At 43.5% G+C, this 24,515-nt stretch overlaps 1 pseudogene; it reads left to right on the top strand.

The window, feature by feature from the left end:
• LOC111963962 (dual specificity testis-specific protein kinase 2-like) overlaps positions 1-20,465 on the top strand; it is a 28,113-nt pseudogene extending 7,648 nt beyond the window's left edge.
• Positions 20,466-24,515: the final 4,050 nt, after the last annotated feature.

Genomic DNA, 24,515 nt, shown 5'->3' with positions numbered 1-24,515 from the left:
TAACATCGGTAAAAATCTTTTCCAATTCTGATATCTTCTTTTAATTGTGATTTTATTCAYGGTGTCCCAAAAAATCCGAGGATCATCGACAKAATTTTTGTTAATAATTTTGAATTCATTCAATTCAGTTCAAATTGTTCACAGAGAGTAGGATCTCTTGTAGTAAGGACAAGCATCATCTTGTGGCTCTTTTAGGAGATTCTGACATGTGTATCCGGCAGTAATAATCATTATGATCAGATAGGCTCATACTGTAGGTCAAATGTCTATTTTCTTGATTAAAGGAAATAGAAGAGTAGATAATAGCACGAAATCGATTTGGGRKAATGTTTTGTGCCTGTTTGAATAGAAAGTGTGCTCTCTTGCTTTTACGGTTATGAGCTCGCTAGGCATCAATGGAATCAGAGAGTTGGAGAGCCTTGGTTGCCTGTGGCTTGTAGTTGGTCTTATTAGATTTGTCCAGGAGCAGGGCAAGAACAGGAACTGTGCCACTGCCCCCCTGAACGAGGACAGAGGAGGACAAGTCATAAATCAGTTATTAATATCAGACAACAGAACAGGCATTGTGGGCCTGTAAAGGGGGGGGGGTACAGTTGATTCAGTGCTTGATATACAGGTAAGACAGAAAATTAACTTTACATTATTATAATTCACATACTGTATTTYTGTATTGATATTTACACTGACTGGATGCACATCCAGTATACCTGAAGATTTAATGAAATATCAGCACACTTGGTAGAAATATTGTATGGATGAAATGATTTGCATCAGCCTTTGTAAGAGGTGCGCAAGGTAGCCTACGGATCTATCCACTGTGCATTAGACAAAGACAATACGACTGTCAAGCTAGTCCGTGGTAATTTGTCTCTGAGCCTGAGGAACAGCACAGTCTCTTATGGCGTTTCAATGACAAGATCAGATCTCTTACCCAGTGTCCTTTCTGCAGGTACAAAGCATTCATCAGATCTAGAAGTCATTCTCACTCACTTAGAGAAGGAATGAGAAATGCTCTTAAGAATGTTCTCTCCCGCTAGGAGTGATGTACGTTTTGTCTGTGCTTTCTGTTTGCCATGTACCGTCCTTGGTTATATTGATATTATTGCTCTGTGGTGTTTCACTACTGGGACATTTTTGTGGTTGCAGTCGATTGTTCAGTTGGAGCAAAGTAGCTGAATGAATGTGCGTAGGTCATCTGTGGGGGTTTGTCCATGGACAAGGGAGTCGATTCATTAGGGGCTTAGCCACACGAGTTAGCCTTTCTCTGTGTGCCACAACGCTGGTACGCAATTGCTGGCTGAACCCTGCCACGTGGTGACCAGCTCTTTTAAAAAATTATTATTACTTTTTACCCCTTTTTTTTCTCCCCAATTTCGTGATATCCAATTGGTAGTTACGGTCTTGTCCGATCGCTGCAACTCCCGTACGGACTCGGGAGAGGCTAAGGTTGAGAGCCATGCGTCCTCCGAAACACGRCCCGGGCCAAGCCACACTGCTCGCTTAACCTGGGAGKCAGCCGCACCAATGTGTCGGAGGAAACACYGTACAGCTGGYGACCGTAGTCAGCGAGCATGCGCCCGGCCACCACAAGGAGTTGCTAGAGCGCGGTCGGGCCAAACCCTCCCCCAACCYGGACGAYGTTGGGCCAATTGTGCGCCACCTGGGTCTCCCGGTCGCGGCCGGTTAAGACAAAGCCTGGGATTGAACCAGAGTCTGTAGTGACACCTMTATCACTGCGATGCTGTGCCTTCTCACATCCTGGATTGTTTTAGATGACACAMAGGCAAGGTAGATCCTTCCCCCGTCCTAAGTAAGATCCTTCCTACAGCCCCGTTTTCTCTCCTGGCCAAGGTTAATCCTTCATAAAAAGTAACTAGCATGACTGGCCACACTTTTACTTGAAACGTATCTACTTAAAAAGCCTGCCTACACAATTGAACTGAAAACAACCTGAATCCCACACGAAGCTGCTGCATTATACATAGTTCTGGTCAGGGAAAATGTTAATCCCCAAGAAACTGTTTTSATGGGTATTGTTTGTTTAGTTGGTGTAGAACCCAGTAATATCCTATCCATTGCATTGTATAGTAAGTGCCCCCCGTTGCTTCTAACCAGTCTCTGTGGGCTCTCTGATGGTGTGCCAGGGTAACAGTGGTAGAGAGTAGACAGTTCACCACCAGTAGCAGACTGTGCTCCAGCAGTAGCTAGGTTGGAAGGTAGCTGTCCTGGGCAGGGTTGTGGAATGTGGCAGAGCTGTGAGGAGGCACCTGGCCTGGTAGCCAGGCACCTGGCCTGGTAGCCTGGTACTGAACCATTCTCACCCATTCCATCTATTCATTCCCTTCAATAAATGCTTGGCCTAGATTGTAATTTGTCTTTGGCTGGTCAAGTGTTTGTCAGAAAGCTGATCCAGTAATAGTGCTATCAGGCTTCAGTCACTGACGTCTGATTGATACTCCCTAAGTCTGACTCTTCCCACCACCGGCACTTGACAAGATAATGTGACCTGAAGAATGACAATGGAGAACAAATTGTACAGTACATGTGATTAAAGGAATAAAATCTGTGGATATACAGTTGAATATATATATATACCTTAGCCAAATCCATTTAAACTCAGTTTTTCACAATTCCTGACATTTAATCTTAGTACAAATTCCCTGTCTTAGGTCAGTTAGGATCMCCACTTTATTTTAAGAATGTGAAATGTCAGAATAGTAGAGAGAATTATTTATTTCAGCTTWAATTTTTTTCATCACATTCCCAGTGGGTCAGAAGTTTATATACACTCAATTAGTATTTGGTAGCATTGCCTTTAAATTGTTTAACTTGGATCAAACATTTCAGGTAGCCTTCCACAAGCTTCCCACAATAAGTTGGGTGAATTTTGGCCCATTCCTCCTGAGCTTGTGTAACTGAGTCAGGTTTGTAGGCCTCCTTGCTCGCACAAGCTTTTTCAGTTCTGCACACACATTTTCTATAGGATTGAGGTCAGGGCTTTGTGATGGCCACTCCAATACCTGATTTGTTGTCCTTAAGCCTTTTGCCCCAACTTTGGAAGTCATTGAGGTCATTGTCCATTTGGAAGACCCATTTGCGACCAAGCTTTAACTTCCTGACTGATGTCTTGAGATGTTGCTTCAATATATCCACATCATTTTCTTTCCTCATTATGCCATCTATTTTGTGAAGTGCACCAGTCCCTCCTGCAGCAAAGCACCCCCACAACATGATGCTGCCCCCCGTGCTTCACGGTTGGGATGTGGTTCTTCGGCTTGCAGCCTCCCCCTTTTTCCTCCAAACATAACAATGGTAAATTATGGCAAACAGTTTCTATTTTTGTTTCATCAGACCAGAGGACAGTTTTCAAAGTACGATCTTTGTCCCCATGTGCAGTTGCAAACCGTAGTCTGGCTTTTTTATGGCGGTTTTGGAGCAGTGGCTTCTTCCTTGCCGAGCGTCCTTTCAGGTTATGTCAATATAGGACTCGTTTTTCTGTGGATATAGATACTTTTGTACCTGCTTCCTCCAGCATCTTCACAAGGTCCTTTGCTGTTGTTCTCGGAATGATTTGCACTTTTCGCACAAAGTACGTTCATCTCTAGGAAACAGAATGCGTCTCCTTCCTGAGCGGTATGACGACTGTGTGGTCTATGGTGTTTATACTTGCGTTATTGTTTGTACAGATGAACGTGGTACCTTCAGGCGTTTGGAAATTGCTCCAAGGATGAACAAGACTTGTGGATATCTACAATTTTCTGGTCTAGGCTGATTTATTTTGATTTTCCCATGATGTCAAGCAGAGGCACTGGTTTGAAGGTAGGCTGGAAATGCATCCACAGGTACACCTCCAATTGACTCAAATGATGTCAATTAGCCTATCAGAAGCTTCTAAAGCCATTTCCCAAGCTGTTTAAAGGCACGGTCAACTCAGTGTATGTACACTTCTGACCCACTGGAATTGTGATACAGTGAATTATAAGTGAAATAATCTGTCTGTAAACTTGTTGGAAAAATTATTTGTGTCATGCACAAAGTAGATGTCCTAACCGACTTGCCAAAACTATGGTTTGTTAACAAGTAATGTGTGGAGTGGTTGAAAAAATGAGTTTTAATGACTCGAACCTAAGTGTATGTAAACTTCCGACTCCATCAGGAAGTTATTCAGGGTGTGGGACTATAGATATCTTCATGCTGAATGGCTAAGCGTCTTGGGCAGGGTGCTCTAAGCTCCTAATGCCGTGATCATTATATTTGTCATGAGAGACCTACAGTTGGAAGTCAGTGTTTTTGTATGTTTTACATGATGAACCTTCAACTCTGCCTGGGTGGTTTCCTTACATAGTCTTTTCCAGCAGTTTATCACACACGTACACACACACTCCCCAAACATACACACACACACACTCCCCACACATACACACACACTCCCCAAACACACACACACACTCCCCAAACATACACACAGGCCGACCTTTTGGAAGCAGCAGGTCGTGACCCCGGGAGCCAGACCGTCTAGGGTGACGGTAAGTAACCTGAGAGAGTTGTGTCACAGGGGCCAGAGAGGGAGGGAGCAGAGAGTCGTGTCACAGGGGCCAGGGCCAGAGAGGGAGGGAGCAGAGAGCCATGTCACAGGGGACGGGGCCAGAAAGTGAGGGAGCAGAGAGCCAGCAGCAGCTCTAGAGTTCCACTAGACTGAATTATTTACCCAGCACAGCAAAGCCCAACCAGGTCAGGACCCGATGCTTCTTTCCATCAACACAATTCCAAACCCTGCCAGCTCTCCATGCAGCCTCATGACACAGGAGCATAAATGAATTATTATCCACGAGTGGGAGGCCTATTTAGAAAAGCTCTATTCCGTCTCTTTTCAACCTGATCTCATTTGTTGCATCGCCTATAAGGATSTTAGACTAACTGTATTGCATACGAGAGTGATATCAACTTGCAAATTGCGTATTAAATAACGTATTGAGTCTGAGCCAGCCTGTGCTGCTGGTCAGTGTAAGGTTGTTGTTGTTGTTGATCAGGTTTATTTGTATATATTGTTATGCTCATCACATCACCCACACAAGGCCTTGTTCTTTTTGACTCCCCCGTCTCTGCCTCTCTCTGGCCCTCTCATGAAATCAGGGCTGAGTGGCTCTGGGATTGTTTAGTGGTGGGTGGCCCTCCACATGTCCAACAACGCTTAACCCAGCTTGCATCGTGATTGCCTCTCTCTCTCTCTCTCCCATCTATCACTCACTGTCTTTCCATACTTATACAGGGTACATACCGTACTCCCATTAGCGCAACCACATCCTCTTTTCAGTAGCTCGTATACTCAGATATGTCGTACTCACACATTCATTTCTCCTTGGGAATTACACAGGCAGACAAAGACTGGCACAGAGTTTGCGTAATGCTCCAAAGGACCACTCAGTGCAAACCCCTGCAAGAGTCCGAATAAACCCTCACACAGGGGCGCAACTTTGGTTTTAGAAGTGGGGGGGGCCATATATATATATATATACAGAAAGAGTGTGCAAAGCTGTCATCAAGGCAAATGGTGGCTACTTTGAAGAATCTCAAATATAAAATATATTTAGTTTACTACATGATTCCACATGTGTTATTTCATAGTTTTGATGTCTTCACTATTATTCTACAATGTAGAAAATAGTAAAAATAAAGAAAAACCCTGGAATGAGTAGGTGTGTCCAAACTTTTGACTGGTACTGTATATTTATCTTTATCCAGTCGGATAAACACTCCAAACAGCCTATGCGACCGCTCGGAGACGTCYGCATGGTCTTAAAGCACACCGCTGCCTCTTTTTGTATCACTTCAGAATGRCATGCCCCCCCGTCCCAAGAGAAAGTTGCGCCCCTGCCCTCACACATACGGTATAATGTTCGGGCAGACAGTTTAGCCCACACCAACTCAACTAGTTCTCATGAATCTACACATGCTCACGCACTCACACATACACTCGTGCATGAGCACACAGTCATGCATACACACACATGAGGAAGGCTTTTCTGCCCACTCTCCTGCACGCTTTGAGAGTTTTAGTGGGAGAGAATGTGAGGAGGAAGCGCAGAACAGTTTCAGTCCTATAAGAGAATAAATGTGCTACGGTAAGGGACCAGCCAAGCAGGTTTCTGTCTGTGTGTGTCATGTACAATAGGTGATAGCTCATGGAAGCAGAAAATGAATATTTCACCAGGTAATTGCCTGTTTGTTTTGATATGACACTGTACTACACTCTACTGTACACCATGGTTGTTAGAAAGCAATATATTACAAAGCAAAAGATGGGTGTGGAAAGGAAACGTTAGCCTATCAATGAAAGATTATTGGATATGACGAGATGTTGACTGTGTGCAGTGAAATATGCATGGTGCACATATCCCATAGTGCTGAAAGGCTGATGCTGGAATGAAGGAAATAAAAGGGGCACTGTATGCAGATATGAGCAGAAGCAATCGTTTCACAAATCTGACAGAGAAAAAGCAGGATTTGATCTTTAGTTGACATGAGACAGGAAGTGTGGGGTAAAGGATTTCAGATCCATCTCTCTATGTAAACCCCTTAACCCCTCAATCCCTTCTGGGACCTAAATGGGCTGATTATGATTCCCATGTTAGGGCTTTAGCCCTTATGTATGTTATCTAACATGTCCTCCTTCCAAGCCCGGTCTGCATGTCTGTACACAACATTACGCCTTGTTTAGCTCAGTCGCTGAGTGAGAGGAGGTTATTCCACTCCCCTTAGTTTTTTGTCTGTTATAACATTGTCAATCATCTGTCTATTGTGGTGTGCTTTGCGCCACTGTGAGGGGGAGGGGGGGTGGCTGGTAAGCAGATTGTGTGAGAGGATGTGTCAGGATGACCGGGGTTGCAAAGAGAGCCAGGGGGTAGACTGATAGACTCATTGGACTGATGGCTGTGCAGAGTGGAGGCTGCTTGGACTGCCCATGGGAGTTTGGATTGAGCCTTTGCTGTAAAAGGATGGTTAAAGAGAAAGAAAGCCATTACTGGCAAGCCCCCACGTCATAGATGGCTAAGGATTGAGCCGTGATGGCTTTTTAATGTTGGGGTGACGTTACAATCTCTCATCCACGCTGACGTGTTCATCTGTTGTTGATCAAATAATATCTGTCTTGTACGCAATGGCCCTGCGGCACATCACACGCACGCACGCACGCACGCACGCACGCACGCACGCACGCACGCACACACACACACACACACACACACACACACAAATGTGCACAGACTCTTTGTGCTTAAGACATTCGCTTTCCCAATCTCTCTCTCATCCATTCAACAAGTCATGACTAATTTCTCAAGACAAATATTTTCTTGTTTTTAAGGTAGAATCCTTAATCGAAAGTCAACAAAGAACAATCGACAAGGATAGTCAACAAGTGATTGTGGTTTACTAGGAGCCACAAGTATGTTACATTTAATAATCAACTTTATTTGCATGTTAGAGGTAGGTGATGCAGGTTGTGTGAGGTATTTTGACCCAGTTTGGGAAAGACTGTCAAAGTCTATGGAAATGACATCTCCAAACCCCTATCCATCCCAACAAATATAGTGCCTTCAGAAAGTATTCACACCCTTTCACTGTTTCCACATTTTGTTGTGTTACAGCCTGACTTTAACATACATTACATTTGGAATGTGTCACTGGCCTACACATAATACCCCATAATGTCAAAATGGAATTATGTTTTTAGAAATGCTTACAAATTAATAAMAAATTAYGAAATGTCTTGAGTCAGTAAGTGTTCAACCCTTTTGTTATGACAAGCCTAAATAATTTCARGAGTAAAAATGTGCTTAACAAGTCACATAATAAACTGTATGRACTCACTCTGGGTGCAATAATAGTGTTTAACATGATTTTTKAATGATTACCTCATCTCTGTACCCCACACATACAATTATCTGTAAGGTCCCTCAGTCGAGCAGTGGATTTCACACACAGATTCAACCACAAAGACCAGGTCGGTTTTCCAATGCCTCGCAAAGAAGGGCACCTATTGGTAGATGGTTAAATACACTGGGGAGCCAGGCCCAACCAATCAGAATGAGTTTATCCCCACAAAGGGCTTTATTACAAACAGAAATACTATTCAGTTTATGGTAGAGCAATGAACATTAAATTCTCTAGCAATACCTCTAGTGGACATTCCTGCAGTCAGCATGCCAATTGCACGCTCCCTCAATGGCATTGGCATTGTGTTGGTGACAAAACTGCACATTTTAGAGTGGCCTTTTATTGTCCCCAGCACAAGGTGCACCTGTGTAGTGATCATGCTGTTTAATCAGCTTCTTGATATGTCACACCTGTCAGGCGGATGGATTATCTTGATAAAGAATAAAATGCTCATTAACAGGCATGTCAACAAATTTCTGAACAAAATCTGATGAGAGAGATAATATGTTTGTGTCTTTTATTTACACTCATGAAACATGGGACCAACACTTTACATGTTGCGTTTATATTTGTGGTTGTTACATCAAGGTCATTTCATCATAATCATCAGAAGTATGTATACGTTGAAATTGCATAGAAACTTCTACTTAGAAATTCTACTTTTTCATCCTGAACTGTATTCAATATACAGTATATTGGGTGGCTGAAATTATGTTGAATGTTATATGTGATTAGACAATACATTGATAATGTTGAAACAACATTGATTCAACCAGAGTGTGCCCAGAAGGCCATGACTGTATGATTGTGGATTATGACATTCCCTGGAGTATTGAACTCTTGGCCTTTGTTTGTAAGACTCTCTGACCTTTCAGATGAAGTCCCTGTCTCAGAGGCCTTGTCTTGCCAGTGGCCTGTGTTTACACATAGCAGGGAGGTGTAATACAGGGGCCTGTATTTGACCTGCACCTTAATTGGAGAGGACGGGCTCGTGGTAATGGCTGGTGCGGTATTAGTGGAATGGTATCAGACACATGGTTTCTATGTGTTTGATGCCATTCCATTTGCTCCGTTCCAGACATTATTAAGAGCCGTCCTCCCCTCAGTAGCCTCCACTGGTGACCTGTGTGTAGCCTGGTAGTTGGTCAGAGTTCACTGGCTTTCTCATCTCCACTCTGGGCACACGGCCACGGCTGCCTAACTGGAAATTTGCCGTAGCGTCTTTCCGCAAAGATACCATCGTCATTCCACTTTCTTACCCAACCRTGACATTCCAACTGGGGCTCGACCAATATCTGTCTCTTTTATGGCGTCAGATATGTTGGAAAACAGTGAGAATGGAGCAAAAATAAGCCCTCTCAAGGCCCTCGGGAAGAAAATAKAAAGCGTGTTCTGTTTTTGCTGCGGATAAAGAGGGACCTTGGGATGAAGGGAGAAATCTGTCASTTCACTTTAGGGAACTTGGCAGTCTGGGAAGTCGTGTTTAACTCAGTCTGTCACATCAAGGCTGAACTATCTGCCTCAASGGTGAATTCCCCACCCAATCCACTCCATGTCAAAGTGACAACATCAGATGTTGCCAGAAACCGAATAGAGATAGCTGCAGCCATATTGTGGCCACTTGTCACTTGTGATTGAAGACTTTTCATTAAAGACGTTCCTGCTCTTGCAAATGGAAAACGTTTAGAACATTTTTACAAGTGCGCTAAACTGACCCTAGAGGATTTGTAAACACTTAAGAATCTAGTTTCTCATGGTTTCTTCCTGGTTAATGGTTGCCTTGGCCTAGATGGTGACATTGCCATAACAAACAATGTTCTACACAACAATGTTCTACACATGGTGACATATTACATCTATGTCACCATGTGTACTTTCCCACTACATTATTGTCACGCCTACCTTATCTGATCATCGCAATGAAAATATTTAGCGTAACCATTTTCAACTCTGCACYATTGCAGAAGCTAWGAGAAGCTTGTCTGATTAAATCTGTGTGAACAAGCCTCTCTCAGTGAGGAGACAAGTAGGAGGCTGTTTGGCCTTGAGCAGGTGTCACATACAGTAACCAAGGCTTTAATCTTGTGTTTTCTGTCTTGGAGCTGAATGCACCAATGACATATGCTGTTGTGATGGTGTCATAGACCTCTACTGACGTGTGTGTTTGTAGTTTTAGGTTACGCACCGCAAAAGCAAAGAATAATCAATCTAAACCGCGATTGTGCGTCTCCAACTGGGTGTTAAACTTGACACAGTTAGGTCAGCCAATAGTAGATTACCTTGACTAAATTTCCTCTGAAACTAGATTTCTTACAGAAGTACCATATTGACTTATACTCGGCAGTTAGATTACAAGTTGTATCAGTCTTGAAGATACAAGTCAAAAATCACTGGTGTTCTTAGATGGAAATTGCWAAGTTATTTGGAATTAATTCTAATGCATTCAAAATATATTTTCTGTGCAAATTATGTTTTCGTCTCAGAATRTCTTTCAGCTCACCTAACAGTTCTCACTTTCCTCTGAATCTGTTTCATTTGCATTTTAAATTAGTATATTTATCTTTCAAATCGCTCCCACTTTACTTAAAGATGAAATCTATTTTCTTTTTCAAAAGCCTTKTTCTCTCATGTTTACTAGTCTCCAAGATTTCTAAATTGGGTTGAAGGAGAGCGTGGRGATATTTCTAGTGCCTGATGGCTTTAACACTGGGATATGGATAGTGAGTGAGACTAAGTGTCTGACCCTGTGACCCTGTGCCTCACCAGACGAGCTGTCTAGGATGAGGTGTGAGGTGGAGGTGACCCCTGAACCCAGCAGCCCCACACTGCTCGGAGAGGCAGCAGACACCTACTGCCAGGTGGACCGATGGCAAAAGCTACGCACCGCCGTCCGCAAGCTGGAATTCTGGGAAGACTTCAGTGCTGAGCTGATTGGGAGTGGCTTCTTCTCCAAGGTGTACAAGGTACGACCTGTTCCATTTGGAAATGGCTGGGAWTTTTTTTATGTGTATGCTTGTGTGCGTGGAAGATAGAGCAAAAAAGAATTGACCTTCCACACACCCTCAAATTAAAGTCTATGATTTACTTCCCATTAATTACMATGTTTGTTTCAGTTACAATTACCTCATTAAATCAGCATATTTCAAAAGTGGCATCAAGCTTTATATGGCACACATCCAGATAAGTGTACTACAACATATTTAACAGAATACATACTGTACATACAATACAGTCCCATACAAAGAGCAACCTACATTTTGTCTACTGCCAACTCCGGTGTCAAAACTGACAACATTATGCCTTGGCTGATCCCTTAAACACCCCTCAGAGCATCAGACACAACATGCCCAAGTAATTACACTGCAAACATGTTCTTCTCTGCATTCATATTCCCACGAGACAAAGGAACACAATTTAAGTTCCCTTAATACTGTCTAGGTGTGAGGTACTGTCTGTAGAGTCAAATGAACAACATTTAAATTATCATGACTGAACACTGGCAGCGTCTTCAACAGTCCTAGTCCTTTTCCTTGGAGGCCATGTCAGGTCACAATTGTAGCAGGGCCACCGTGGCTTTCCTGCTATTGTTAGCGTGTTTGTCTTGAGCTGGAACTCCCAGATGCTCAGATAAGGATCAGAGATAATGGCGCTGGAGGAGATGGCTGCCGTTTTACCGTCTCCTAACCAATTGAGCTGTTGTGCGTGTTTTTTCTCGTGTTATTTGTAACTTATTTTGTACATAATGTTTCTGCCACTGTTTCTTATGACCGRAAATAGCTTTTGGATATCAGAACAGTGAGTACTCACCTCATACTGGACAAAGRTTTTGTCTTTAACGAGTCGAACGCAAGGRATTTACTTCAGACACMGGACAAGGCCCAAATACCCATCATTCGCATGAAGAAGAGACAGAGATATAGGGGTCGTAGGTCGGGGTGCCTTGTGAGAATCAGACAGCGAGTAGRTAACCCGTCTCTACCATCAGTCCTATTAGCCAACATGCAATCATTGCATMATAATCTGGAWGAGCTCCGATCAAGACTATCCTACCAACGGGACATTAAAAACTGTACTACTGTATCTTACGTTTCACGAGTCGTGGCTGAATGACGACATGGATAACATACAGATGGCTGKGTTTTCCGTGCATCGGCAAGATAGAACAGTGGGGAGGTGGTCTGTGTCTATTTGTCAATAACAGCTGTTGCACAAAATGTCATTTAGTCTCTAGGTTTTGCTCGCCTGAGGTAGAGTTTCTCATGATAAGCTGTAGACCACACTGTATACCAAGAGAGTTTTCATCTATATTTTTCATAGCTGTCTAGTTACCACCACAAACCGTTTCTGGCACTAAGACCGCACTCAACAAGCTGTATAAGGCCATAAGAAAAAAATAAATGCTCATCCAGAGGCGGCACTCCTAGTAGCCGAGGACCTTAATGCAGGGAAACTTACATTTTTACCAGCATGTTAAATGTGCAAACAGAGGGRAAAAAACTCTCGACCACCTTTACTCCACACACAGAGATGCGTACAAAGCTCTCCCTCACCCTCCATTTGGTAAATCTGACCGTAATTCTATCCTCCCGATTCCTGCTTACAAGCTAAAACTGAAGCAGGAAGTACCAGTGACTCGCTCAATACGGAAGTGGTCAGATGATGCAGATGCTAAGCGACAGGACTGTTTTGCTAGGACAGACTGGAATATGTCTCGGGATTCTTTCGATGGCATTGAGGAGTACACCACATCAGTCACTGGCTTCATCAATAAGTCCATCGATGATGTCGTCCCCACAGTGACCGTATGTACATACAGTACCCCAACCAGAAGTCATGGATTACAGGCAACATCCGCACTGAGCTAAAGGGTAGAGTTGATGCTTTCAAGGAGCAGGACTCTAACCCGGACGCGTATAATAAATCCCGCTATGCCCTCCGACGAACCATCAAACAGGCAAAGCGTCAATACAGGACTAAGATTGAATCCTTCTACACCAGCTCCGACACTCGTCGGATGTGGCAGGGCTTGCAAACTATTACGGACTACAAAGGGAAGCACAGCCATGAATTGCCCAGTGACACGAGCCAACCAGACGAGCTAAATTACTTCTATGCGCGCTTCAAGGCAAGCAACACTGAAGCATGCATGAGAGCACCAGTTGTTCGGGACGACTGTGTGATCACGCTYTCCGTAGCCAATGTGAGGAGACCTTTAAACAGGTCAACATTCACAAGGCCACAGAGCCAGACAGATWACCAGGACATGTACTCTGGGCATGCGCTGACCAACTGGCAAGTGGCTTCACTGACATTTTCAACCTGTCCCTGACCGAGTCTGTAATACCAACATGGTTCAAGCAGACCACCATAGTCCCTGTGCCCAAGAACACCAAGGTAACCTGCCTAAATTACTACCGACCCGTAGCACTCACGTCTATAGTCATGAAGTGCTTTCGAAGGCTGGTCATGGCTCACATCAACACCATTATAACAGAAACCCTAGACCCACTCCAATTTGCATACAGCCCTAACAGATCCACAGATGATGGAATCTCTGTTGCACTCCACACTGCCCTTTCCCATCTGGACAAAAGGAACACCTATGTGAGAATGCTATTCATTGACTACAGCTCAGCATTCAACACCATAGTGCCCTCAAAGCTCATCACTAAGCTAAGGACCCTGGGACTAAACACCTCCCTCGGCAACTGGATCCTGGACTTCCTGACGGGTCGCCCCCAGGTGGTAAGGGTAGGTAACAACACATCTGCCACGCCGATCCTCAACACAGGGGCCCCTCAGGGGTGCGTGCTCAGTCCACACCTCTATACCAAACGGTGTCAGAGGAACGCCCTAAAAATTGCCAAAGACTCCAGCCACCCTAGTCATCGACTGTTCTCTCTGCTACCGCACAGCAACCGGTACCGGAGCGCCAAGTCTAGGTCCAAAAGGCTTCTTAATCTTAAGGATCTGCTCCTTTTTTTCAATTTTGCCTAAAATGACATAGCCAAATCTAACTGCCTTAAGCTCAGGCMCTGAAGCAACGATTTTCATGTTCTTGGCACCATTTGAAAGGAAACACTTTGAAATTTGTGGAAATGTGAAAGGAATGTAGTAGAATATAACACAATAGATCTGGTAAAAGATAATACAAAGAAAAAACCAACCGTTTTGTATTTTTTTTGTACTATCTTTGAAATGCAAGAGAAAGGCCATAATGTATTATTCCAGCCCAGGTGCAAATTAGATKTAGGCCACTAGATGGCAGCAGTGTATGTGCAAAGTTTTAGACTGATCCAATGAACCATTGCATTTTCGGTCAAGACTGCCCAAATTAATAATTTTATTTATTAATAATTTATTAATAATTTGTTTATTAATAACTTTTCATGTTCAAAATTGTGCACTTTCCTCAAACAATAGCATGGTATTATTTCACTGTAATAGCTACTGTAAATTGGACAGTACAGTTAGATTAACAAGAATTTAAGCTTTCTGCCCATATCAGATACCCAAAGAAGTTAACAGCTTCTACCCCCAAGCCATAAGACTCCTGAACAGCTAACCAAATGGCTTCCTGGACCACTCCCCTTCCATTTTTACGCTGCTGCTACTCTCTGTTATCTATGCATAGTCACTTTACCTCTACCTACATGTACATATTACCTCAATTACCTCGACTAACCTGTGCCCCCGCACATTGACTCTGTACCGGTACCCCGTTTTCTATTTTCTTATTTTTTTTCATTTTTCATTTTATTTATTTATTGTTTACTTCAGTTTATTTAGTAAATACTTTAACACTTATTTTTTCTTAAAACTGCATTGTTGGTTAAGGGTTTGTAAGTAAGCATTTCACTGTAAGGTCTACACCTGTTGTATTCGGCACATGTGACAAATAAAAATTGATTTGATTTGATTTGGCGATATAAAGCCCAGTCCTGATAGGAGCGTAATTAGTTTGCAGTCAGTCAGCCAGTGATRGTTCCTAGAACCTGTGCCAAACAGTCAAAGGCTGAATCCCAAATTGCACCCTATTCCCTATGTAGTGCACCGGTCTAAAGTAGTGCACTACATAGGGAATAGGGTGCCTTTTGGGATGCAGACAGAGGATGCTACTGTGGAGGATGCTACTGTGGAGGCCACATGGTGAACCACTGAACCAGTATTGCCTTACAGAGAGACAATAGGATGCAGTAAACTTTAATCACCTCAGGAAGTTAAGGCTGTTGCTTAAGTCGCTCTATTTTTAGCACGCTTTTGTGTTGTGTTGGTATACAAGAAGCGATTCACTGTTTGTTTTGCTCGTTCGCTCCAGTTCATAGAGATCCAGCCTCGTTTACAACTTGTACAAATGCAGAATAGTGAGATCGCGCCAACTGTTGTCAATCAAACCTGAGCAAAGACGGCACTGTAAAAATACAGTATGTCGCCCTCTGTTGTCTAGGTGTCACACTGTACCACAAGAAAAGTGATGGTGGTCAAGATCTATAAGAACGACGTGGACCAGGAGAGCATCGTACGAGAGATCAGTCTACTGCGGAAGCTCTCACACCCCAACATTGTCAGGTCAGTCCCTGTCCAACATATATGACAAATGCCTGTTTTTAGAGGAAGATGTGTAGTTGTTGCAAAAACAGCTTAACATTGTGATACTAATGCTAACTATTATTATTATCATCTGTTTGCTGATTCTTCCTAGGTATCTTGGAATCTGCGTGCGGGAGGATAAGCTGTATCCAATATTGGAGGTAAGATTGTCAGTTTGTTTGTTGTGATCGTGTTGATAATCACAGATTGCAGATGTGTTTTCTTCTCAGTACATGTGTGCATCTCACCATAGTAGCAGTGTTGGAAGGGAAGAGACTGGTATGYCTGTGTAAAACTCATAGAAACACGATCTATATGGTATAGCACATAGAAACACGTAAGGGATCTCAASGGCACATTCCCTCCTCTGTATTTGTGCACCTGGCAGTAGTCACGGTTGTTGGAGGGAATAGATTGCCATGTATATGTATAACCCTTGGATATAGGATATCTATGGTTCTTACGCAGCCTCTCTCTGTGCTGTCAGTATGTGAGTGGGGGCTGTCTGGAAGACTCTGGCCCAGGAGGACGTGTCTCTGGGTTGGAGGGAGAAGGTGGATCTGGCCTGTGACATCAGCAGAGGCATGACTTACCTGCACTACAAGAACATCTACCACAGAGACCTCAACTCCAAGGTAACACACACACCACACACACCACAACACACACACACACACACACACACACACACACACACACACCAACGGTCGGGCTCGGGTCATGTCTGGACAGATAACTACAGTGGTGTCAGAGCAAAGTACCTTACTAATGCAATCTGGGCTCCAAAATTTTAAAAAAGCACGTCACTTTCATTTGACGTCATTTTTTCCCATGTATCAGACGTGAGTTGGAAGTTGAYTGAAGGTATCAAGGACAAGTAAAGTAAATGTTTCTGATTATTTCTTGATCTGTAAATCAGATAACTAGGGTCAGCYGACTATTTTCTCAAGCACGTAGCCGTGGAGCCACCTTGGATATGCATTCTATCTGCACTCTACACAAACCCTCCTGATAGGGACCTAACCTAATGCCGATTTGACCTCCACCAGCTTTCGCGGAACTGAACCTTTCACTGTTTCACTGTMTACAACGCAAATGCCAAGCTCCAGGGTTTGCGTTCTTCATCGCCAGTTTTAGTTCCACTGGACAACTATGTGAAAGGATAAGAATAAGCCTTTTYTCAAAGGCTGCATCGCAAATGGCAACTATTCCTACTTCATTAGGTAGTTCCACCATGCTGCAGACAGGCCCAACTCCTGCACATGTACATTATACAGTAAGTCAGTCAGTAAGTAAGCCTTGTCCAAGCCAAAACAGCACAMAGGGCAGGAGCCTGTCTCCTGTTTCTGTAGCGTGAGGCACCATGATGTACAAGTACACCCCCTGTACAGGACTCTAGTCTATAGTACCAGTAAGAAGGGGCTACGGTTGGGTATATTCCACCTCCTAGATAACCCTGTATGTGAACGGGATGAAAGGGGGGTTGTTTATATACAAAGCACGCACACACACGCACGTCTTCCTTTCTCATCATCTGTCCATCACAGTCCAAACTCCTCTCTTTGGTGGTAAAACACATCAGTGATGAGATAACGATGGGCTGTTTGGTTGTGATCCTCCCATTGCTGTGTCATTACAGGCCCACGGTGTGTCAGGAAATGCCCTGCAAGCTCTAACTAGGACCAGCCAAGTCTCTCCACCAGCATCAGGGACAGAGGTTATGGAGATCTCTATACTCTGTTTTATATAGCACAGATACTGATCATCTCTGTCTAGCCACTGACCCATAGGTCTACATACGGATACAGTCTAAATCCCTGTCACAGACTTATTGGTCGAAAATTACTGTTCCGCTCTGTCATCACTAGTATCGGGACAACAAAATGGCCACCTCGGCCCCCGGGTCACATCTCAATAATTCAMTGTTCAGAGAGGATGGCTGGTGAAGGGACGTTTCAGAGCGGATTATGAGGCAGCCTGCTAWACCAGCTGGTTTCATATGGGTACTGTTTAATGCAGGAGCCATAGGCAGATCAGTCATCTTAAGTGTGTTTTGACAGTTGTATCCAATGTTATGACTGTGTTCTATTATTCTCCGTCCCTGTGCCTCTTTGTACATTTGAGAATCTTGTGGTTTGATCTCCAGTACAGTGATAAGTCATACCTGTCAGCACTCCAACACTGAATAAAGAGGTGTTTTGTAGAAACACACACATACTTTCTATGGAATTAGGTTGCTACCTCTAGGCTCAAATGCAAAGAGACGTTTATTGAATGGATGATGTTTATATTGCCTTGTCATGTGGACGTAGAAGTGTTACACTGACCTCTTGTGGTCAACATGTTGCACTGCGGTGTGACTACTGTATGACTTCAATGATTGTGTTTCTTGTGAACACCAGCTCTATGAATATCTACTGTACATTTCAAGCTGCAATATGTAACTTTTAGGGCGACCCGACAAAATTCACGTAGAAATGTGAGTTATTGATCTGTCATTCTCATTGAAAGCAATGTGCTCTATTTTTATGCTTCCCGTTTTTGTGTCTTTTTTACTTTCGGTTTTGTACACCAGATTCTAACAGCTGAAAATACAATATTTTTGGTTATGGAAAATATATTTCTCAGCGATTTAGATGCTAGAATGATTCTCTACACTATACTTGCATGTTTTGTCACAGAAACTGAAATTAACTAGAACATTTCTGCATAGTGCATCTTTAAGTATACATTTTTATGTAAACTTTATAGTCAATTTAAATAGATTTGATAGTAGTGACCAGTCCTGGGAGTAATATTCTGAACTGTGTGCGTGTGCGTGTGYGTGTRTRTRTATATATATATATATATAACGGTTGTCTGAACATTGTGTGTTCAGAACTGTCTGATCCGGGAGACGTATCGGGGCAGGGAGGCGGTGGTGACAGACTTTGGTCTGGCCAGAGAGGTGATGGTGGAATTGCCGGTCAACGACCCCGAGAGGAAGATGTCTCTGGTGGGATCTGCTTTCTGGATGGCCCCCGAGATGCTCCGAGGGGAACCCTATGACCGCAAGGTTGGTAGCCTACACACACTCTCTGCATCCCAGTTTAGTACACTACTTTGTACTGTCTATTTAACGTTCATTTAACACATGTAGTAATTCATAACAATGTAATAGTGGAAGTAGGACTTGAGTAAACAAGATAACTGCTTTTCTCCAGGTGGACGTCTTCTCCTTTGGGATCATGCTGTGTGAGATTCTGGGTCGGATCCCAGCAGATCCTGAGATCCTTCCCAGAACACGGGTGAACACAAAACACACGCATACACTGGCGCACGCACGCAGGCGCACAAACCCACACACACTTCCTTAACCCCTAAACACAACCTGTACCCTTACCCTAACATTAACCCAAAAACCTAACCTTAACCCTAACCCTAAACCTAACCCTAGTTCTAAAACTAACCTTAAACCTAATTCTAACATTCATTCGAACCTTAACCCCCCCAGAAGTAGCATTTGACATTGTGGGGACGAACAAAATGTCCCCAGTTGGTCAAAGTTTGGTATGTTTACTATTCCTGTGGTCCCCACAAGTATAGTTAAACACGTCCACACACACACACACACGTCCACAAGTCTAGTGACTTGATAGCACTGTCAGTTGCTAGGCCATTAGTGACAGTGACATTGTCCCTGTCTGTCGACATCGGGAGCAGAGAGAGACTTTAATGTGCTCGTTGAGGTTTCACTTAAATTTGTTTTGTTTTGTGACATTTGTCATTGGAAGTGGGAGGACCGCAGGGTCAGTTAGTCACCCTGTTATCCTATCCATACAGTACTTGTTCTGCAAATTCGTCAATAGTCCCCAGTTATCAAAAGTGGGGTGAACAGTAGCCTACAGCAATAGTTGTGGTCTCATAACTTYCCTTGTTTGCCATGACATTGGTTATCTGATCTAGCTCTCTAACCTGTAACTACTTAGTGATAATCTATGGCCCCCATACACACACCTGTTGTACAAATGGTGTACAATGCTTTTGACATCGTGTTTGTTCTCTCTGCAGGACTATGGTCTAGACATGGAGGCCTTCAGTAAGATGGTGCAGGGCTGTCCACGACACATCCTGGAGCTGTCAGCCAACTGCTGTCTGGTCAGTGTGGACTGGAGGGGAGGGGAGAGAGAGACAGACACAGACAGACAGAGAGAGAGAGAGAGATACAGAGAGAGATAGAGGGAGAGAGACAGACACAGACAGACAGACAGAGACAGAGAGAGAGCGTTAATGTGAGAACACCTGTACGAAATTGAGAGACTTAGGATTAATTTCAAACACGTTGTATGACCGACCAACACATTGCGTTTATTTAGGTGTCCCTTTTAAAAGTCATTTAAGTTTGAACCAACATCCGCAGCGTTTATCATCTCCATGATCGTCTGGAAAATCCCATTTAAAAGGCGCACTGTCTGTGTTTCTGTGCGTAGCGCTAGAATGCACTTTGACAGCATCTGAACATGCTTTGAATGAATCCAGGTAATAGAATCCACCTCAATAACAAGAGTGTGAGAAAGACCTGCATGTGCGATCTACTGCAGAAGCTAACGCTTGTTGTCCTCTTGTCCTGTGGTTCAGATGGATGCGTTTCGGAGACCCTCCTTCTCAGAGCTGCTGGACGAGTTAGAGGACATCGCTGAGAGCCTGGAACCCCCCGACTCAGACCTGACCACGGGGTGAGGGTGTGGGGTCCGTGTACCCCCAAACCCCTCCAGAAGCGTGTGGACTGCAGCAGGCAGCCACTCCAAAGTCTTATACAGCAGAGGCACTTTATACTTCAGGACCGCTTTACAGTAACACATGCAGGGCTCCCATTGCAGCTCTCCCTGCTGACTCTGTGTGACTCTCTGAAACAGAACCGGTTGACCGAAAGTTCAACCCCCCCCCCCCCCCCCCCCCCCCCCCCCCCCCCCCCCCCCCCCCCCCCCCCCCCGGCTCTTAAATTGTATAATATTATTGTATTATTCCACTCGAAGTTAAGGATGTAGAAGCCTTTGATTGTAAATAGTGCATAAGGATTTGTCCACTCTCTCTTCTCTTTCAAAGCTGCCTCCTATCATCATTGAACAGGGACCGCTTCTCCTCTCTTTCATCAGCCACGTGGCGACGCAAGCAACATGAAATTCCTCTCTCTGTCCAACTAGTCATCTGAATGACGTCATTTAGCAGTGAGGTAATGGCCGCTGGTAGACTGCAGCAGTGGAGCTGATGGGACAGGAGACGAGTTACGATTACATTGAGTCAGGATTACAGGAGTCWGGATGACTTTGCACTAGAACTGACTGTTACAGTATGTGGCTGAAGTCAATAGGATGGCGGAATTGTGCCATTGTGTGGGTGAGGACCAAACTACACTTTCTTTCTCTCATTCCCTCTCTCATCCTTTCTGGTTTGTAATGTCGCATATTTYCTGTTGTTGATGAACAGAGTTGGCCGGTGTTAGGTAAGGGTTGGTGTTCGGTGGTGTTCAGTACTAGGGTTAAGTAGGCAGAGGAAGGRGCACTATCCCTCCCTCTCAGGATGTGAATGAAATAGTACTAAACTCAATGAAACACTAACCTCAGCAAGACTTTAACTGCAGTTTGTGTATCAGTTTATGTGAAATGCCTTTGTGTCTTGTCATGCTTGTACAATAACGATTTTGCTTCACCATTTTTGTGGAGATACATTTTGTTTACCATATCAAATCCATACAGTACTCTGTTTATATTTTGTGATTTTTGGTGGGAAACTAGGATCTTGCTTAGAAGATTTAAAGCATTGTAATAAAATGCATGAAACGACTTGTGTGTATTTACTTGAACTRGACTTTCCATGGGTGAAAAAAGATTGACACAATTTTGCTCGTTAGCCTCATTAGCTTAAGGTCTTTAGTTGGTGTCTGGCTAAAACMAATCTGTTGAATAATTCAAAACAATATGTGGTTATTCACTCAGAAAATGGGCTTGGAGATCTTCCTTCATTCCGCAATTCTCATATTTCCTTTTTACTGCAACAGGGGAATCTAAAGGTGATTCCCATCTTACTTACTCCAGACTATTGATACAGTGCCTTCAGAAAGTATTCACTATTCAGACTTTTTCCACATTTTGTACGTTACAGACGTGTTCTAAAATGTATTAAATAAAACATTTYCCTCATCAATCTACACACAATACCCCCATAATGACATCACAATACCCCATAATGACAAAGCGAACACAGGTTTTTAGAAATGTTATTACCTTATTTACATAAGTATTCAGACTCTTTGCTACGAGACTGGAAATTGAGCTCAGGTGCATCCTGTTTCCATTGATCATCCTGGAGATGTTTCTACAGCTTGATTGGAGTCCTCCTGTAAATTCAACTGATTGAACATTATTTGGAAAGGCACACACCTGTCTATTTAAGTGCATGTCAGAGCAAAAACCAAGCCAWAAGGTTGAAGGAATTGTCCGTAGAGCTCCGAGACAGGATTGTGTCGAGGCACAGATCTGGGGAAGAGTACCAAAAACATTCTGCAGCATTGAAGGTCCCCAGGAACACAGTGGCCTCCATCATTCTTAAATGGAAGAAGTTTGGAACCACCAAGACTCTTCCTAGAGCTGTCCGCCCGGCCAAACTGAGCAATCAGGGAAGAAGGACTTGGTCATTGAGGTTGACAAGAACCTGATAGTCACTGTGACAGAGTTCCTCTTTGGAGAGGAACTCTCCAGAAGGACAACCATCTCTGCAGCACTCCAACAATTAGGCCTTATGGTAGAGTGGCAAGACATAAGCCACTCCTTCAGTAAAAGGCACATGACAGCCCATTTGGAGTTTGCCAAAAGGCACCTAAAGACTCTCAAACCATGAGAAACAAGATTCTCTGGGTCTGATGAAACCAAGATTGAAACTCTTTGCCTGAATGCCAAGGTCACATCTGGAGGAAACCTGGCACCATCCCTAGGGTGAAGCATGGTGTTGGCAGCATCATGCTGTGGGAATGTTTTTCAGTGGCAGGGACTGGGGACTGGTCAGGAGAGAGGCAAAGCATGAAGGAGCAAAGGTTCACCTTCCAACAGGACAATGACCCTCAGCACACAGCCAAGACAATGCAGGAGTGGCTTCAGCACAAGTCTCTGAATGTCCTTAGTGTGCCCAGCCAGAGCCCGGACTTGAACCTGATCAACATCTCTGGAGAGACCTGAAAATAGCTGTGCAGCGACGCTCCCCATCCAATGAGAGAATCTGCAGAGAATGCGAGAAACTCCCCAAATACGGTGTGCTAAGATTGTAGCGTCATACCCAGAAGACTCGAGCTGTAATCACTGCAAAGGTGCTTCAACAAAGACTGAGTAAAGGGTCGAATACTTATGTGATATTTCATTTTTTGTTTGCTTTGTCATTATGGGTATTGTGTGTAGATTGATGAGGGGAAAAACAATTTAATACATTTTAGAGTAAGGCTGTAACGTAACAAAGTGGAAAAAGTCAACGGGTCTGGAATACTTTCCAAAGGGACTGTATGTCAAGCCATGGCTGTTTGACTCCCTTGTTGTTGTGGAAGCAATAAAAATGGAAAAAAGCTCTTTAAAATTAATGAGGCTATTTCCAAGGAAGTCCAGAGAGGGCAAATGAATTAAAACAATTATTCCCTCATTTTGGCGAGATCACAAGATCATTTTCTCGTGATCGCGACATAACAAAAGTTGYTTAATCACGAGATAACCTCTACAAAAAGGAGTGGACATATTGACGATAGATTGACGGTATGGCTGAAGCAGCAGAGCCATCAGTGCCTCTGTTTTTATTTTGATCAGGCATTAACTCAGGCAAAAATGGCATTATGTCTGTCAGCTATAGATGGCTTCCAGTTTTGGCTCCAATACAATCCAATTTTAAAGATATAAACGTGTGGTTGCACTTCCATTTTAAATGGATTAAATGTGGAATGTTCAGTGCAAGAAAGGTTAACATTGAGGTCTGCGGTTGCAGACTACCAATCTCTCAAATCTCTTTAATAGTTTTAACAGGGAGGTTGGCCTGTCAATAGCAGCAAAAACAGTCACATACAACWTTAACAAGTAGTACATACAAATAAAAATAGAAGAACAGGTGAAGTGAATCACTTGTGGTTTGTAAATACTACAACACTTCATGTAGGCTACAGTCTATTTGTCATTTCAGCCAAAAATGGTGGGCAAAATGTGGTGCTGAAGGACAGCTCCGCAATTCATTTAGTTATAAAATCATCTCATTGACTAGACACATACTGTAACGCATGCAGTTTGTTTGGAATTTGTAATTCCTCAGTTTGCCATTGTTTGCCTTTAATTGCTGGAGCTTTGATAAGAAGGCCCCGGTCTGTACAGTAGTAGCACATGGCTACTTACAACAGATATGCTCTAATAGATATTTGTAGAGTCATACTGCAACTGGTTAACTATGACACTGCTGTTAAATTATCATTAATATGTCTACTCCTAGAGAGTTTCTCTCGTGATCTCAACAAAACAACTTTTGTTGTCGTGATTATGACATAACGAGCACATTTTTTATTCATTCATATGTCCTCTGGACTTCCGTAATTTCCTGAGGGTCAACAGCATAATGGTTTGAAAATGTTTGCTTTTTGTCCAACAGAAGGGTTTTCTTTTTGACCCTGATTTGTGCCAATCAATAGGACATCGTCAAAGGCAAGAAAAACGGCGACAAAATCACTTGCATTTGAAAGACCTATTTTCCCCACCTCTAAATGAACTTGACAGCACTCGGCTCTCCTGCTCTGAGAGAGATAGCTAATCCCCTGCAATTCTATGGCTACTGATCTAGTGCTTGAAAAACGCGAGCGGACACCATGGATGGGCTGAGTACAGGTGGGGCGACAAGCCGCTCATCGGATAATTGATGAACACAGATCAAAAATCTATTTGGGGCTGAGGAGCACAGCGGGAGAAGGGTAATAATCCACTCGAGGTAGGCTAATCATT

Source organism: Salvelinus sp. IW2-2015, linkage group LG5, assembly GCF_002910315.2.
Source record: "Salvelinus sp. IW2-2015 linkage group LG5, ASM291031v2, whole genome shotgun sequence".
NCBI classification, from domain to species: domain Eukaryota; kingdom Metazoa; phylum Chordata; class Actinopteri; order Salmoniformes; family Salmonidae; genus Salvelinus; species Salvelinus sp. IW2-2015.
This window is presented reverse-complemented; position numbering and strand designations above follow the sequence as displayed.